We start from the raw sequence: 19739 nt of genomic DNA on the forward strand, positions 1-19739 counted from the left end.
GGAGGCGCGGCCGGGCCGAGGAGCAGGACGGAGCCCCGCGCCGGAGAGCTGCCGCGCCCGGTCCCGCGCCCAGGCTCGGCGGCCCCAGCAGTTTCCTTCGCTGTGACAAGGATGTGCCTGGGTCGCCTTATTCCCCTTCTCTCCTTAAGACGATTTCCATAGTAACCTGATCAAGTGGCTCAATTTCGCAAACCTGAGGATTTCGGCGGCCCGCGGGCATGACCTCAGCCAGGTAACGCTGCGATCGCCTTCTCTCCCGTGGCAAGCCGCCGCGCTCCTTGCAAAGTTCCTTTTGTGGAAAATCGCCCAGCTTGCGGAGCCTGGGTATTTGCAACAGCGTGCTCCTTCCCAGGTGCTCGCCTCGGGTCCCCTCCCGTGCTCTTCCCCGGGATCTACTACCAGATTATTACAAAAATCTTTTTGGGGGTTGCCTCCCTCCCTTTCTCTCCTTTTTGATTTTCCGGCCCCTGAGCTGCGCTCTGCTCCTCCCGGCTTCTTCCCTGAGACTAGCGATGCGGGCGCCGACAGAAGTCGGGGCCGGGTGGCGAGCGCGGGCCAGGGAGTGGCGGCGCGGAGGGGCTGGCTGCCGTGGCTACTTTGGGCTCAGCGCCTTGCCTGGACGGGGACGCGGGTGGGCTGTCAGCGCCGGGGAGCCCCGCCAGGCCCAGACCGGCGAGCGAGGGATGCAGGCTTGGGTGATGGGGTGCTTGGCTGGGTGCTGGCGAGCGTCCATGCATCACAGCGTTCCTTCCTACTCCCCGCCCCTCTTCGGATTTCTCTTTCTCTTTCCCCATTTCCGTTTCTTTCTTCCTTTCCTCACCATCCGCACTAGCTCCATTCTCTTCTTTTCCTTCCCATGATTTCCTCCTTTCCTTTGCCTTTTATAAAAAAGAGGAATCCTTTGTAGCCCTTCCGTTCTGCTAACATGGGAATAGCTGTGAAGCCTGCAGCGTGACCACCTCAACCTGGTCGTTTTCATACCCATCCTCATCCATCAACATGTTTGTTTCCTGAGTCTATTGATCTTCCTGGATTCTGCTGAAATGCATTCTAAGCTAGGTGTCTGTCTGTCAGAATCAGAGTTCTACAGCTCCAAGTATGACATGTATTGTAAGGGCTGCATATGTTTTAAATCCAAATAAGCCATGGGTATAAATAAATGTATCTTAAAAAACATGTGGTCTTATTCTAGAGAAACTTCCCCCTTCAATTACTGCTGTACTCTTCCCCCCTCTTTTGCATTTAATTTTAGGGAACTTGGGGGACAGCTTTGTCTTCCCCCTTCAGTTTATGAGGAACATGCAACTCCTATTATCTTAATTATCTTCTCTCTGAGTATCATTCGGTTTTGCACTAGGCAATCATTGCAATGAGTAGGACATAATTAAGATTCAGATGCTTGCTCCCCAAAGTCCAAGGTGGCTGAAGAGGCAGCATCTGATACAAAGTGCTAAGAAAACCAGCTGGGCCAGGCGGACCCTGCCAAAGGACAGAAAATGCTCGGCAACTCTTCTGTGAGATAACTAGACTTTGAGATTAAAGATGTGAAAATACAGTAAAGCCAGGCTTTTTATCTTTGGCTCTTAGCACATGTACAACTATATTAGGTAGGTAGAGTACTTGGCATTTTAAAAAGGATCCACTTGAGTTTAGAACCTATTCTGCCTTGTTTATATTGAGATGTTTCTTCATTATGGTTTTATTTATTGTTTGAAATATATGCCTATCTCATAAGAAAACAAAGAAGGGAAAAAAGCAAAGGGATGACTTATATTTAACCAAAATAGGATTTATGTGGATTATTTTTAAGATTCAATTTCTTAAATCTAGTTATGCTCTCAAGTTGTCATGAGGTCAAAACATTTCCCATGTGAAGATGATACCAATCAATGCTGCTCTTCCAGTCCTTCAGGGATGTACATAGTTTATATAGAAAAGGTCTCCGTTTCAGAGAGCTCCCTTTGCCTCCTTTCCTTTGTCTGCATGTTTGTCGTTAAATACAACTATTAATATAGGATAAAGAAATCTGGCAGCAGAAAATGCATTGGGAAGAAGAGAGATCAAGGATATAGTGGAAAATATATATGCCCAAACCAAGAGAAAGATAATTGCTATGCCATTTCACACTGTTGTCTTTGTTTTTAGCCAATTAAGAAACTGAACATTTTAAATGTATTTCATTTTCTTAACTCTGCACCTAATACTGTTTATACCAGAGGTCATATTTAGCCAGTTGAGATGACTATTTACAAAAGACTTAATAAAGGCTTTGCCAGTAAAATCCCAAAAGCATGCTTTTCTTACATGTTCTTTCTGATGAACAGAGATAGTAATAATGATAATGGCCCTAAATTGTTATTTATTTATTTATTTTTTTAATGTGATTTTGAATTTTGGTGTTTGCCTAATGGGTTTCTTATGACACACGAACAAGATGCTCGTGGCAGACTGAGTGCAATTTGAATGCACAATTAATTGTAGGGGCAATAAAGTGTTCATTTTTCTTATTGGATTAAGATATGTAATGACCTTTTGGTCACTTAATATTTTGCTGTGACTGCTCCTCATTATGTGTATACACATGATGAAAAAAGACTGCTTTGAGTGTCCTGTGATTTGAGTTTAAAAGGTGCAGTGGTGACAAGTCCTAAACTACCCTTACTTATAGCACGTTGATTCTGAAACTGCCCCTCCCTACTTGTATCTCTATATGGATCACTGAAGGAAAGGTTGATGACGATGAACTGTATGTTTTGCAAAAAGAAAAATCCCTCAAGTTTACTTGCTCCAAGTTCCTATTTTCATGTAGGAGGGCTAATAAATATTTATGATCTGATATTAAAATATCAGAACTGAATTGGTTAACATTGCTAATTGCCAAGATTATGTTTAGTTAATTCTGAAAGTGCTATACATGTCTCTGAAGTTGTCTGGAGAGCTCCAAGTAACTCATTCTTGTAACCCATGGCAACAGGAAATGGTTGTCCTAGGTGCAAGTTGGAGTACAGATGCAGACCTACACTTTGTGACCATCCGGGGACTTCATCTGAAAAGCCCTTGTGTGCTGGCTTCTTTGTATAGATGTTAACCTTTTGATTCTTAGAAGGATTCTCAGGCATTCTTTTGCACTATCCTTTAGTTCTTCATTTATTTTAGAGGTGTTAAAAAATTCTCAGAAAACATATAATCCCTTTTATGAAACAGTAAAGAACTTACACAGGAGTGCACGTGTGTGTCTGGTTTTCTGTGAAGCTGGGGTAATAGGGTGAGAAAGTCATCAAATCCAACCTGAGGGTTGTGGCAATGTCAGAAGTGGTGGCAGTCAGGGGGTTGCTGATAGGGACCAAGAGGCAAAGATTGTGCTCCTAATTTTCACTCCTTTGCAGACTTATTCTTGCACAGGGCTTCTAAATCTCGGATGTCACCTTGCTTTACTGTTTTCCAAAAGAAAAACAAGAATAACCTTTTCCCTGCTTTTGAGTTCTCATATAAGCATATACATGACATAATCCTATCCACGTGGGTGTACATATGTAGCAGTGGTAGATTTTAAAAGACATATATGCACTCTGTCTCTCTCTTAGAGGCAAAAGTAAAAGTCTTGAGAGTAGAGGATGAAGATTTTTCCTTGGAGCATTGTTGAAGGGCAGTCACTCATAGTATTCCATGGATAGCTCAACAGCTAATCACATGACATAGTATGCATAATTGAATGATCCCAACAAAGGGGGGAATAAGTTTGTTCTACTACTCTTAACCATTTTAAACCGCCTCCTTCCCCTCTCTCACTGTATCAGAAAAAGTAATTTCTGTAAATTTAAGTGGACCTCAGAGCAGGAAAAACATCCCTGGAGCTATCTTTCTGCTCATACTTCATTTTCTCTCCCAAGTCTGACTGTCAACAATAATATCTGTTATGAACCTCTGGCGCTGAGGTTTCCTTTGGTCATCATCTTTCTCTGTGCCAGATGAAGTTTCAGGACAAGCACTGTAGTAGCACAAATTCTGAATTTAATGCACCATTCAAGTTGGTCATGTAACTCAATGGTCTTGTAAAAGAAAGCTCCAGGCCTTTAAAAAGATATGTATGTACTATTCTCTTATTTTTGAATGACTGAAAAATGTTCAGAGGAAGTAAGTTTGATCCCAGTAAGGATGTAAATGCGGCTGGTTCATAACCCTAGTTTATACAGTGTAACATTATACTTTTGGCTAATATAAGCAAAATTTTCATAAGAGCTGTGTTCATTTTAACTACTTGAGAGGATGGGGACCGAGATATTTCAAAGTCTGGAAGTATTACTGGTGACATAGAGTTTAAGAGTTTTCTTGAGAATAGAAAAGAAAGTTATGGTTTTGATAAGAAGTGATTTATACCAGTTTAGGTATAACCAGGAAAGCTTGAAACAAACTTAAGTATATTTTTTCTTGTTCTGTGTATATTTATATGTGGTCCATTTTTATGTAGAACTGTGAATCTTGTATTGTTTTTCTCTTTTCTCTTTTGCGAGAGATTATTTAGGTCTCCCTCCTTACTTGATAGCCTTTAGTAGGTTTTATAGGGATAACATAGAGAAAGAAGTGGTACCTTTTATATGCTGATCTTGTAAAACCAAATATGACCACAGAGTCTTATGCATTGGGAAGTTTTTTTCCTAGTTGAAAGTGTTTCTGTTATATTTTACGCTACCTTATGAAGATAGTTTGCCTGATTGTATTGAGCCACTTTCAGGCAGTAGTTATCAGCAATTATGAATGTGGATTCTGGAACAGATTTTTGGAGTTTCAGTTCCAACCCTGATGACATAGTAAGCTATGTGATCCTGGGTAAATCTCTTAATCCAGATCTCCACGTCCCCATCTATGAAAGACTTGTTAAGAGGAGTTTTGCAATGATTAAATGAGAGAATATATTACATAGAAGAGCTCCTATAGCAAATATTCACTGCATTTTAGCTGCTGTTGGTATTGTTGCTATCGGTATTGTTGAAATGTATGGGGAGACCACTGTTATATTTGTTCAGATTTGTTTTTCCTTCCTAGTCCACTCCTCTCTTCTCTTCCCTCTCCCAACCTTTGCTTTCCATAGAGTCTGCTGGTGAAAATAAGGACCAACTACCTAGAAGATAGAATATAAGAATCAGGGAGGTTCCACTCATTTCCAGAAAAGTTTAACTTTAAAAAAAAAATAACGCAGTATCAAGACTATCAATGTATTTTCATTCAAAAGTTCAAACTCTAAGAATTAGCTATAGTAGTAAGACATTAATTTAATAAATGACATTAAATTTGTAGCTTTGCTATTATAGTGCTGTATATTCACATACTGTAACTACCTACCGAAATCCTCTTGTAATCCTAAAAGTATAAGCCTTTGCTGCAGAAGGGCACTCAATATTTTTTTTTCAAATTTTTTTTGTGGAGTCACTGGAAGTTTTATCAATGACAAAATCCTACTTGGCTTAAAATGTGATGTTTTTGTTCTTACTTGTGTTTTGTTGTTTTTTTGAGACTTCCGTAGTCAGTGCTTCATTGTATAACTAATATTCTTTACATGTGTCCTCATCTGAAAAAATAAATTACTGTATTGGATTAGTATGCTGAAATTTATTTTTTATTTTGACAAGTTTTGAATAAATGAAAAAGTATAAAGGATGGTGTAATGGATTCCAATGGATCTGTCATTCAGTTTCAACAAATTAGGTCACCTCTGAAGATTCCTCCCAATTTGGTGATTCCTTTTTATCTGGTAATGGAAATTATTACTTATTCTGATTTTGAGTATTTAGAATATCTTATTTTAAAATAATATTGATCTTAGTATGAATAAAAATGATATAGTTATTATGGCACTAAGCATTTATGGTGATTCAATAAAATACATAAAAATGATACATGAAAAATGTGTTGGAATTGAGCAAATGTAATAAATCAGAGCTAAAAAATGTGGGATTAGTTTGATTCAATAAATATTAGTGCCTCCCTCAAAGAGTTTATGGGATGTCTGATTACTACCACATTATTATATGTAGAATGATTTCCAAGGAGTTGAATTTTAACAATTTTAAAACTTGTGTGCATTAATATTTATTTCATTTAAAAACTTATTTCAAGATTGTGATGGTCAATCTCCCAGACTGTCCCCAGGGACCCTTGCCTACTACCACTCATGTCTTTGGGAGATCTCCTCTCATATTACTGTATGTATTTTGTGTGATCAACGAAATATGGTAGAAGCGATGGTGGAAGACTTCTGAGAGTGTCACAAAAGAAATTGCCACTTCTGCCTTCCTTGGTTAGATCACTTCCTCTCCAGAAAGCCAGCTGCCATGTTGTAAGAATACTCAATTCACAGAGACTTACGTAGCAAGAAAGTGTGGCCTTCTGCTAGCACCATTTCACCAAACAGTTGAAAGATCCACCTTGGAAGGAGAACTTTCCAGCCCTAGCAAAGTCTTCAGATAGATGTGGTCCTGGGTAAAGCTTTGTATTCTCTTGGGAGTCCCCAAGCCAAAACCACCCAAGCTACATTAGCCAAGCTGCTCCTGATTTCCTAACCCACAGAACTTTGTGAAGTAGAAAATGCTAAACATTTGATTAATTTGTTACATAGCAGCAATTGATGACTAACAAATTCCCTTAGGTTTGTGATTATAAATATTATTAGTGTTTTACTGATAGGTAGAAATGACAGTTTGTAGAGGTCTGGTTGACAGAATGCTATGTAGATATTTACCACAGTGAATAAGCAGCACCCCCAGCCTTTCATATATTCAGCTCCTGAGAATGACTCTTATTTGTTGCTAAAGTCTGACTCAACTCTAGTCCTTCTTTTGCAATTCATCTATTACAAATTCAGTAGTTTTTGGAATTTTGAAAGAAAATAGGGAATAGGGTATTGAGGGGTAGGGCATATTCCAGCTGATACTTGGGGACAAACTTTGAAACAGTATAGTGTACATTCATATTACTCCAAAACCACTCTTTTCCCAAACAAAATAAAGGCTTTTATGACTTGTGCTCTTAATAGCACAGAAGGTTTTCTTGTAGCTACCGAACTATTTAAGTTAAAGTGCTCCAGATATCATAAGACCTAAAAAAACCCCAGACAATATATTACTTATTATAGCTGTCCTTCAGGAATTAGCCAGGCACAGTGGTGCACCCCTATGATTTCATCACTTGGAAGGCTGAGGTAGGAGGAATGCTGTGAGTTTGAGGCCAGCCTGGGCTATATAGTGAGTTCAAGGTCAGTCTTAGCTACATAGTGAGATCGTATCTCAAAAAATCAAAAACAAACACATACACACAAAAAAGAAAAACAAACAAAAAGAAAGACTTTGCATTTTTCCTTTCACATACAGTGCTAGAATACTCTGCTTAAGCATTGCTATGGATTAGATGTCAAACTGTTTTTCTTCTCCCTCAGGTTATATGGTTAATGAAATCTAAAATTTGGATATTTAGCTAGAAGAGATTCTGCATAAATACAAAGTTTTGGTGCATTCTCGCAGATTTAACTGGTATGGTTTAGAGAATCAAATCAAACCAAGCAAAGTAAAATTAAAAAAAAAAAAAAAAAAGCACCGAAAAACCTGAAAAGAAAAACCCACCAAAACCCCTAACAAAAATTTAAAAACTGACCAAATCTTTAATATATTTGAATGCTTAGAACTTTAGAGAGCAGAAGTTTTTGAACTTTGAGATTAGTGTTACTGTTTTCATAAATGAGTCATCAATTTGTTTTTTGTTTTGAGCATGTGTTTTTTGTTCATTTGATACTTGGTTTGTTAGCGAGGGTAACTAATAAGATTCCTGCCCTTGAGGATTTTTTTCAGACCCAAGGTTGCCTTGTTATAAAACAATGATGGTGTTCACTGACCTATACCAATATCATGCTCTTTGGCAATTGAAATTGATTTTTTTCTTTTTTTGTCTGTTTTGTCTTTGACATACACATTTAGTCTTGGAACAAGCGTCACCTGGGAGGACTCAGGAAAACCAATAAGCAGTCCTTTAGAAATTAGTTTTCAAGAGATCACAAATTAGTTACATCACATGCCTCAAGAAAAAGTTAATGAAGTCACTAGTTCTTCTTGATATTTTTATGTTCAAGCTCAGGGCAGAGTGAGAATACCTTTAGAATTGATAAACACAGGTTGGGATTTTTTTCTTCATGAAATGTGTAGAAATTAAACCACTCCTACTTGCTGATAAAATGGATCTATGGCAGAAGTGTATAGAATCTGGGTGTGATTTTCTTACTTGCTTTTTGATGTACATGCTTTCACTTATTTATTCTTTGATAATGTGTCCCATATTCTTGTGCTTTTTTTATGTCCTTGCATATTTGGCATTGCATTAATTTATTCCATGAAGCAAATATGCTTAAATAAGAATAAAGTTTGTAGATATTAGTTGCCTTTTATATTGTGGGGAGGATCCCACATACAGAAATGATAAAAACTAAGTCCTTGCCCTTGAGGAAGTTGGAATGTATTAATTTTTAATTTAAAAATTTAAGTTTCTTTTATAGTGCCTTATTTATAGTTAGACTTTACAATTTATAATGGTTAGGCTGCGTTCAGCATAAGATTGGGTTGGGTGATGTTCCCATAATTGAGAGTTACCCTGAATTCTACATTGTTAATGAATGCTAATGTTCTTTCAAAGGTCTCCTGTATACGGCCTCAATAACCACAAAGGTTTTTCTGCCTACAGCAGAGAAACTTCCAATGTCATAGAAAGTTGCATGAGAAATTATGTCACTCTCAGTAACTCTTGCCTTTTTTAGCTAGCTAATATTTATTCAGGGAAGTCCGTATAGAGCCTAAGCCTATACCATATTTTGGAAATTTTTTTTTGAATGGGAAAGCATCCTGTAAACTTTTAAGTGAACTTGCTGATATCAGTACTTACTTATTGTGTATAGTAAGGTAATATATGAAAATTCACAATAAATGGAGATAGTAGACAGAATATTGCCCCATCCAGTGTCTGCAATATAATCTTCAGAACTTGTGGATATCACCTTTCATGGCAAATTGGACTTTGTAGATGTGATTAACACTTGAGGCCCTCGATATGGGGACATTATTCTGGATTACGTGGCTGGGACAAGTTTGATCACAGAGTCTTTCAAAGCAGAGGTTCTTTTCCGGTTATGGTCAGAGGAAGAGATGAGATAACGGAGAGAGAGCATTGCTACCTTGCTGCCTTTGCCAGTGAAAGTGGCCATAAGTGAAGAACTTGGGTGGATTCTAAAAACCAGACAAAAAAATAGGAGCAAGTTTTCATCTGGACCCTCCAGAAGGGATGCAGTACTGCTGACCTTTGGATTTTAGCCATCAGACCTCTATAAGATAATACAACTGTATTTTGAATGACTAATTTTGTGATAACCTATTCCAGTAGCAATAGAAAGTGAATACAGTAGAATAAAGATTGTAGCTTTATGTTATTTCAGGTTAGGTTATGAAAGCCTTTAGAGTTTCAGGGTTTTGGACTATGAATTGCATTTGGGAATTGTAGGCTTGTAGAAAAAGATCATGAATCTTAATATTTTAACTGAGTGGTATTATTGTATTTGAACTTTGAACTGTGGGAGAAAGAATTCTGTGGAAGAAAGCCTTTTAGGTGTTAACACTAAAATTTTGCACCTTTTAATGATTCCTTTGTCCTTTCCACTGCCCTTACGGACCTTATACTGGTCTGTGATGGGCCGGGCTAACTCGGCTCACCATATGGCTTGGTTTACTATAATCAAATGAAAGTATTATATATGAGGGGACTTAAATGCTACAAAAGTGCACTGTCCTTGTTGATTGTATTTATTGCTGAAGAGCTTATTCCTGTCCCTTCTTCCTTTTGCTGGGATGGTTGGGATAAGGGGAGGGAATACTGCAGAGTGATTTTCTGACTATGGCGGCATTACTGCATCTTTTGGCTTTCAGAAAACTCCTTGTGTTCCAAATTTTTATAGTCTGTGTTGCTCCAAGAGGCATGGAAATTGGAATGAACATCCTACTACAGAGAGGCTGGCTACCCTTGGGCTGAGCCATGTACCTCACTGCTCACCACGTAATCACATAAAGATTTTAAGTGAGGAGGAAGTTATGACTCATGTTCTGCTCCTTTTTTTGTGTGACAAGATCCAGGACAAGGTCTACATATGAAAATGTGTTGACAAAATATCCTGTGAAGTAGAGAGCATACTTTGACCTCCAAAACAGCAGTCACACTGAAAATGCAGTATGTTCTTATGAATGCTGCACCGTTTCGTAGTATATCCGTTATTGAGAAACGCTTGTAGTGTCTGATCTGTGTTTGAAAGGTGTGCTTTCAATGAAATAGTTTAGAATGATAATACCTCTGATTACAATTAAAATTTAACTCTACTTTGCACCATCCTTGGTCTGTGGCTATTCTTCAGGAATATCAATTGTCATATTGATTCTTTTGATGTCCAAGTGCTGGGAGAATGAGTGTTTATTTGCCTGCAACCATACATATGTATGTGTTTGCGTTACTGTTTTCCCTTCATTTCTAGAAAATTGGTGGGTTTTGAGCTATAGTTTGTAATCAAATGTGTGAATTCTTTTTTCCTCTCAATAAAAATATCCATCTTTGCTTCACCCTGATAACCACGGTTTTATTTTTTGCCCTTGACACAATGTTTTTTTCTTTAACATGTTCAGCTAATTATACATTTGAAATCTTTTCTTAGCCTCTGACAAAGGTGACTGATGCAAATGCAGCTTTACAACTTGTTCTACACAAGCAACTGTTACAAGACCTCATATTTATGCAATCAATAACAAGATGGATATTTATGTATGCTTTTAAGTAGTTTTTGTTAAATCATGGGCCCAGTTGAAGCATGTAGAGTAGTGGGAACTCTGGAGAGAAATTTTCCTCACATGAAATGTATCTTGGAATTGTTACTATTTGCAAGGATGAGTTTGTTTAAACACTTGTTAGTTCTATTGAATTTTAGTTGAAGTATTTATTTAAAATGGTTTCAAAGATGTAAACCTTCCTCCTAAGACATTTGTGTCTAGCACACACTTGTATGAAGGTGGCAAATTCTGAAGACAAGTAAGAGTATTTTTGGAGAGGATCAAATAAAGAAAAGAAGCCTTCTAGAAGGGGAAGCGCATGATGCTTAATGGGGAAGTGGCATTTCAACATGCAGAGACAGAAGGAGGAATGTTCTAACTGGGAAGCGGGGTGGTATAGCAGTCAAGCAAAATTCAGTCTGTTCCATGGCATGCTGACCATTAGGGTTTGGCCCCTCCTAATTTTGGAGCTGGCCATCCTCTCTGTACATTCCAGCTATACGGAGCTATTGATAGTGTCCTACAATTATCAAACTTTCTACTGTGGTCCTTTGCTATGGATCTGTAGTTTCTGGATAATGAGATTTTCATGTTGAGTTTTCATTTTATTTTTTTTAAACACAGTTTAATACAAAAGAAATGACTTTGTTAATTACATCTTCATAGCATTCCAATCTCACCAACCACAAAGTCCTAGAGTTTCAGACTTTTTATTTAGGGGATGGTTGTTGTTTGACGGTGCTCGGGCCTCTTACACATTCATTCTTTCACTTACTCTTGAAGCATATCTACTCTTTTCAGTACTGAAAAATACATAGGAAACAAAGAAAAGTTGCTCTTAGAAGTTCAGTGCTTGTGAGGGACTTTTTAAAACTTTTTTTAATTATAAAACTTTCATCATTGTACTAAGTGCATGAAGAAAGCACACGGGAAAAGAGAGGTGGGTGTAAATCTGCCTGGTGGAAAGGCGTTGGGGAAGAATGCCCAGAGAGAGGCTTGAACTGAGTCATGAAAGATGAGTGGGAACCTACCAGATGGCCACAGTGGAGGCGGATGTTTCAGGATGCAAGTTTGCAAGGGTACAAAAACAGAAGGGAGCAGGAAAAGTTTGAGGACTGTTAGTACCCAGAACAAAAATGTGTGTATGATACAGGTGCAGCCTGATATAGCTGGAAAGGTAGACAGCTTATCAAGTTTGTAAAGTCTAGTGCAAGGACTTTTATTCCGGGGGTAGCAGTGATCACTGAAGAGTGTTAAGCAGGTATAGCATATATAATTCCCTATGAGAGCAAGATCAGGATGGTAGTGTTATAACATAAGGTTGTTCGCTGCAAAAACAGCACCACGTGTCAGCTAACAGCTAAGTCTTCCTAATACAAGAAGACTGTTTCATAAGCAGTGTGAATGTGGTCAAAGTAGCTTATTCTTATCTCAGTTTCTCCATCTGCAAAGTGGGAGTGATAGTAGCAGCTGTCTCAGAATTGGTGTGGGAATTAGATTGGCTACTGTTGCTAAAGAACCCACCCACTAGAGCAAGTGCAAAGTAACTGTGTATATCTACCATACATTTTAATTTTCTCAAGAAAAGCAACTGTGTGTGCAACAAGAAAGTATAAGAATTGAAAGGGTACTTTAAAAAGTCATTTGCAGTGTATGTTATCCTTATCTCACAATGCAGACCAAAACCATAAGCTGAATTGGTAACACTTACTGAAATCTGGAGGTTGTCTTATTTAACTGGGTCGGTATTAGCAGTTAGAGTTATCACAGGATAACCTGCAAAAAACAAGGAATGCTTGATAGTGACTGAGTTAGTCCAGATTAATATGAACTGAAGTCTGGGACATCCCATGAGTAATGGTTTGCCATGAGTTCTGAGGGTCATTTAAGGCTGAATAATTGGTGAGATGTGAATAACCATAAAACTGTGTTTGAATATTCACTTGAAAAGCCTTCACCTAGAATACTTACATAGTAACCACTTAAATTTGTATCTAATACAGAAAAATTTCAGAGAACGAGACACAGAGTGAGTCCTTAAACTTGTAAAAATATAGTAGTGAACCAGTGTATTTCACAAAACTGCCATGTATTTTCTAAAAATATGACAATCCTTATATACCAAGATATATATGTATAATCTTACACTGTATTTGTGAAATGAAAAAATTAATAATAATTCATAAGATGGAAAGATAGACTGCTATTTCACAGGGTATCTATGATTTTGTTAGTTATTAGTGACTTCTTTACAACTTCAAGGTTTTGAATCATCTCATGACTTTAGCAAAGTTTTAAGGTAATAACCATGATAATTTTTTGGGAAGAGAGTGGTTTTATTTCCTTGACTTTCCAATTAATACTTAAACATTCGATTTGGTCAGATAAATCCAAGCAGCAGGACTTCTAAATGTTTGTGGCTTTTCATGTAGGGTTTCAGATGTAATACAGAGAACTCAGAATTTGACCCTATTTGCTGAGCAGTTTCTTGAAGGTAGAATGATGAGTAATTGTTCTCTTCCAGTCATGTGAATCACTAGTATCAAAGGAAGGCACAGTCCAGGGAAGTTTTTAATGATGAGCTGGTGCTGCTAATGAAAAAGAAGTGGGAGGCAAATTACATATCTAAGCCCTTGAAAATTAACCTCTAACATACATTATTAGTTTTGTTTTTGATTAGAGTTACAGCTTAATTTTTTGATAAAGCAGTTTATTGCCCCCTAAAAGATATTTAAATTAGAAAAATGTTTCTTTTGTGTTGCTTACCCAAAAGGAGCAATTTACCCATGGACATGTTGTGGTTGCTTTCATATTTGCATTCTGAACCTTCTCTTAGAGTTCTTGTTAGGAACCTGTGTGGATTTCTTTGAAAGCTAGCACATATTGAATTGGACCTACAGATTAAATGAATCCATGAATTAGAAGGATGACCTGGTAGACAAGAAAAGATCTCATTGTATGTCTTCCTTGCTTTCAGAGTAGTAGAATTTGTGTTGTACGACTGATGTTTAGACCTTTATTTTTTGCTTGGTTTCTAGTGAAAGAATAGATTGAAATTCAGCATCCAGTCAGCAGACAATACACTGGCTGAGTTCTAATTGTAAGGAGCTACGTTTTATTTCCCTTTCTGTCATGCCCAGCAAATAAATAATCCCACTTACATTTCAGCATCCAAGCGTGCTTGCATCATTATTTGGGCATGATAGGAATACCATGAGAGCAAACGGATTTGTGGTCAGAATCCGAGTTATGCAGTTTTTATTTTCTTATGTGTGCAGCTAAGTAGTATAAAGCCTTGCATTTTGCTCAGGTAAGCTTTGTTGGGCTGAGGGAATAAAATGGAGGGGAAGGGGATGTGTGAAAGAGTTTAATTGCCAGTTTCTATCTCTGAGAGAAACATAGTGCATCACTATATGTTAGAGGCTTTGGCACCCTCAAAATGATCAAGTCAGATGGTAGAGTTCTAACAGTGTAGTGCTAACTGATTAGCTATATGTATAAGGAGACACATGTGCTATTCTAGCCAACTATCTTTTTTAAAAAAGTTAGCTTTAGTTTTAAATGAGATTAATTCATTGCCTGTCCATGTTTTTCTTTTCCTGCACAGAGATCTGATTAAAGTAAGTTGCCATGATAGCCAGATGTGACAATGGAGGTAAATTAAAATAGCCTATGACCAGGGTCAGACTATGTCTAACAGGTTATAGAAGAATCCCTAAGGCCTGATGCATGATGCATGCTCAAGTTCTATTTTGAATTCTAGCCAAAAATGGTCTAAAATGGTAGCATTTAAAGTACATGTGATACAATAAACCATTTCTTTTTCTACAAGTTGATTTAGGGGAAATCTGTACTAGGAACTACAAAAGAATAGGGTTCCTATGGCAATTTAAAGTTAATAGGAAATACCTTATTTGGTGTTTGTTGCACCCATGCTGTAGTTTTGATATTCAAAATCATTAACGTTTGATATCTTCAAGTTTGAAAGGTACATAATGCATGTGTTTGTCACCCACTTACCGGTAACTACACTGAGGCTCGAAGTAAAGAACAGTGTTTTATTTGAATTTACAAAGGGGTCAGTGATAAGGTGGAATTAGAACCCAGAACCACTAATTTCTAGACTTTTGAACTTACATTTATGACTAGGAAGGGCATATGTAGTTGATATAGAAAGGCATGTAAGGATTCTATTACTCCACTCCTGGGAGTTTGCAATTATTATAGGACTTTAGTTATAGCTCTACAACACTGGGGGGAGCTATACATATTTTAAGGTCCATAGCAATAGTTCAGGAAGACAATCTACTTGTTTTGCGAGGGAGATTTGAATGGAAGGAAAGCACTTCTTTCCCACTGTTTTGGGTTGTTATGTCTCATCTTTGAAATAAGTTTCTGCAAGTCAATAACGATGGTGAATTATAGTTATATGTTGTGTTATGTTCTGTACATCACAAACGGATCAAGCATGATAATTTGTTTCTCATACTCACTACAAATGAGCATTGTGGATAATTTGCTCATTTTTCTCAGGAGAGTATAATTTAAAGTGTTATCATTCTCAAAATGGACTAATAAAACTTGCCTCTGACATGAATAAATTCACCACTACAGGTGTTAACATTGTACGAATGGGAATGTCTATCCTCTCCTCGAGTAAAGATACGTTATTCCAAAACCACATTGTCAGCTAAAGGGTTTGAGTGTGTCCTTCAATCAGCTCAAGATCATTTTGCATAGCTGGGGTTCAATCAAATACCATTTTCAGTGAAGTAATTATATAAAGTAGATTGTGTTTTCCTGCCCAACAGCTAGGGAGGAATAATTTTATAAGTGCACATTTTTGGATGTTTCCTCTCCCCCAATAAAATAGTAGTTTGAGGAAACTGTGCTAACAAGGTTAAGCTGTATACGTGTTAGCTTGTGTGCTTGATCCTACACTTCAGCTGGAAATCACATCTGTGTGGGGCACATGCTTGTTGGGTTTGCTTTAAATATTGAAATAGTTTCTCATTACATTACTTTAGGAAGAATATGAGAACATCTGAATGTGTTTAGGAAGGAAAATTAATTCAGCATTACCTCTCTTTGTGCCTGCCAATAAATCTATGAATCTCCATATTTCTTTTACTCTAACAGCCTTTTTTCTTCATCTTCTAGTTATTTTGAGGCTTAGAAAAAGTCCAGAACAATGTTCTCTTGGACATCACCGGTGACATTATGAGTAGGGTATAAAGACAGTTTCCTGGGCTGTTTTTCTATGCTCTTTCTTCAACACGATATACTTCTATATGCCTTTAGATATTTCTGGAGGATCTTGGTTTATATAATCCTGTCAAGTTAGTAGTATACATTCATCTCATTGGAGCTCAGGAAGACTATGAGAGTTCTATAGCAGATCAGAGTTGTTTGCAATGTAGCTCTTTTTCCTTAAATCTTTGGACTTAAAATAAGAAATTCAGAAAGAATGCAGTTGCCAGGGTGAAATAATCTATTCATCCTCTCTACTTACAGTGGAGTCTCAGTTACAATAGGAACTCATATCTCAGGGAGGCATCTATTACACTGAATATGTACAATAAATGTTTTTTAAGCTGCAAGGGTTAAGAAAATAACAGACTTTTCCAAGCAAGGAATTATTGGAAGCTGTGATATAGCTTTCCGCATCACATTTTCATGTTGGTGCCTACTTCTACTTATTTTGTTTTTCTTTTGCTACCTGTAGGGTTTCATCTGATGATTAGGAAAATAGCAGAGGTTGGCAAGATTTTCTCATGTGGACAATTTATATTGCAGGGAACCTTAGAGTATACTATATTGGAAGTATACTGAAAAAGGAGTTGATATACTTGTCTTTTTCTCTCTGTGTCTACAGTTTCCAGGCAGGCACTACACAATGTAGGGTAGCATGGGCTGATGAGATGATGTGGCTGGGTCGTATGTGGGAAATGTGTAGTCTCATCTTGAATGAGTTTTAGAAGTCTGTCTTTCCACTTGCTGGCAGGAAGCCTTGTTTGGATGTTAATGATCCAGATAGAATTTAGCCCTAAGGATTAGGACAACGGCAGAACTTCTTTAGGAAGCACAGATGAGGTCACATTTTTGAAACGCAATTATGGTGACTTCCATGCAAGTCAGGGATGTCCGCCATAAAGTCGTCTTGGAACACCTGTAATAGTAACACCTGCAATCACAATATTCCTAAAAATGGAGGCTGACTGTAAGTGCATATGCTAAGGCTCACACAGCTGGTTCTGGAAACAAGTAGGAAATTGCTCTGAGATATCGCACTTCATACTAAAAAGGATGGCTGACTTTGTACTCCGTAATTTTTGTATTATTTTCCTACTCAAAAATATATTGGAAATCTAGAAATAAGGACCCTATTTATATCAGAAATTCTTGTGTCCTCTAGTTTACTTCTTTGGATAATTTCCAGAGTTGTACTCCTCAGTATAAGAATCACAAGTCCATTAAAGTAAAACGTCTAATAGTATCGCTTTTCCAAGAATTGTACAAACAAACGCTATGTTGTTTGGCTGCTATCTCAGGAAAAAAAGATCAGGGTGATATAAATGAAGCAAAATATACAGTGACAATTAAGTTTTTTTACGAAGCCTGCTATTAGGTTTTAGAGGAATCCTTCCCTCAGTTGGTGGAACAAAGATAAACCAAAATAAAAGCAATATTTTCTGACAAAAGTACTGGGTAGTAGGAAACACCTTGGGGAGCCCTGGCACTGGTTGAAATGCATATAAACATGAGATCTAGAGAGATTTATAGCCTCTCTACCTTGAATGACCATATAATTTATTCATTCTCCAAAGACATACATACTATGCAAACTGACAATGGTTCAGCAAATAGAAACCCAGGTTATAAACTGATAACCTGATCCTTAGTCCTCTATGTTGGTGAAAAAAGACAGTTAGACTAGATGTTTTCATGCAGTTTTCTTCACAATACCAAAATGCTAAGAAAAAAAAAAAAGAGAAGACCCTAAAAGTTCAGTTTGGTACGCGGATGGGGTCCCATTTCTAAGTTTCCCACCTGAGCAGTCACACTCCAACCACCGATGCTGAAGAATCCCTGATGTACAATTGGAAAATTCTGACATTCCCTGCATGGATTCCACGCATAATTTGCTCTGATCCGGAACTCTGTGCCGCATCTGTATGCCCAGAAAACATAAGGTAAATGCAAATACTAAGTGTTAGGCAAATGCAAATCCTATCAGGAAAAAAAAGGATGTGACCTAATGGAAAGTAACAGTGTTCATTTCTGGTTGTAGCTTTTTGTCTGGTCCTTCCTTTGCTAACTCATTTTTGGTCTGATCATGTACGGGATGAGCTTGAGCTGCACTTTATTTCTCCTACACTTTTTTTCTGACTCCTGTCCCCAAGACCCATACCTGAAGAATATAACTTTAGAGGTTGATGCATAGATATAGCCTTTACAAACAAGTACCAAATCTTCTGGGTACAAGGAGAGTGGGAGGTTGCTCCCTGGCTCTGTAGTCACCGACGTGAACCTGAAACACCAGGCACCAGTAAGGCTATTTTCAGGAAGGTATCTGAAGATACAAAAGAATGTGGCAGCCTTGATTTGCCTATGAATTTCCCCCATGTGAATCACCAGTTGATTTTTATAATTTGTCTCCTTGTTTCTCTGCTGAAAATTCATTCCCCCAACAATTCCATTTATCACAGTGTCTCATCCATCTTCCTGCACACGGTTTGGGACTGTTGGTCCTAGCATCACCCTGGCCACCATGTCTGTGTAGTTCTGTCAGTTAAAGCCACCTCTCCTTTACACAGGAAGAGTACAGCAGCAAGGAGCCAAGCCCCCTGAGGAAGGGGTAGAGTGAACTCAGCACTCGCTTCCTAGGTCGCCCATGCAGTGGGAGTCCTGTTGCTAAGAGTGACCCTGATGCTCCATGTGCAATGGCCACTAGCTGCAAGGGCTGGGAGGGGGAAACCCTCTTTTATGGTCCCTTCTCTGTTGGTACATTTGTCACTGTTGGCTGGGACAGGCACTTGAATTTTTGCATTTCGGTGCTTAGCAGAATCATCAGGAATCTCATCATGACATCATCGGATTTCTATTGTAGGCTCAGTGGTCTTAGACCTTACCTGAGGCAAGTAGACATGCTTTTTATTTCTTTTCAAAATATTATTATTATTTTTCCCTACTTTGAGTTACAAAGTCAGCCTTAGGCTAAAGACAATCCTGTCTAAGTTTGCTCATTTTCAGAATTCAAGTGCTTCTTGCTTGATTATACCTCCCATCTGGTTCATTTATTTATCTGAATGATTTCAGGTGTGATTATCTGTGAATGAATGTTAGAGGATGGCATCTGTCTATAGCTGTTTGATAAACAGTAGGAGGCACACAAGTGTTGCGAGTGACAGATATTGGCCACCGTGGATGATTACATGACTATGGTTATTTGGGAAGGCCTGGAGTCTCCCTTAGTCTCCCCTGCCCCTCAGGTATAAGTCACCAGCCAGCATTCACTCAGGGGTTACTATGTGCCATGTGTTGTTCCCACACTTTCCCATTTAATATAGCAATAAGGTAGTATATTAGTAGCCTATAGTTGCTGTCACAAATTAGTACTGATATGGTAGGTTAAACAACAGAAATGTATTATATTACTAGAGATCAGAGGTCCTAAAATCAAGGTGCATGTTATAGGCCCCAGGAGAGATAATCTGTTTAGTTATCTACTCTAATTTCTAGAGGCCACCAACATTCCTTGGCACAAGCTTCCTCCTTCCATCTTCAAAAGCAGCATTACCATCTTCCGATATCTTCCTTTGATCTCTGCATTTACTATTATGACCCCCTTTCTGGTTTTTATAAGTAGCTTTGTGATTATCCTGAATCTACCTCGATAAT

At 38.0% G+C, this 19739-nt stretch overlaps 1 protein-coding gene across 1 annotated transcript in view; it reads left to right on the forward strand.

The window, feature by feature from the left end:
* Positions 1-21: 21 nt before the first annotated feature.
* Positions 22-19739, forward strand: part of Nav3 (neuron navigator 3) — a 784611-nt gene continuing 764893 nt past the window's right edge. The window contains exon 1 of the mRNA XM_005374355.2: positions 22-232. The gene's annotated coding sequence lies outside the window, so the exon portion shown is untranslated. The remainder of the gene's footprint in view (positions 233-19739) is intronic.

This window comes from Chinchilla lanigera, unplaced genomic scaffold (genome assembly GCF_000276665.1).
Source record: "Chinchilla lanigera isolate Chin_1 unplaced genomic scaffold, ChiLan1.0 scaffold00004, whole genome shotgun sequence".
Taxonomy (NCBI): Eukaryota; Metazoa; Chordata; class Mammalia; order Rodentia; family Chinchillidae; genus Chinchilla; species Chinchilla lanigera.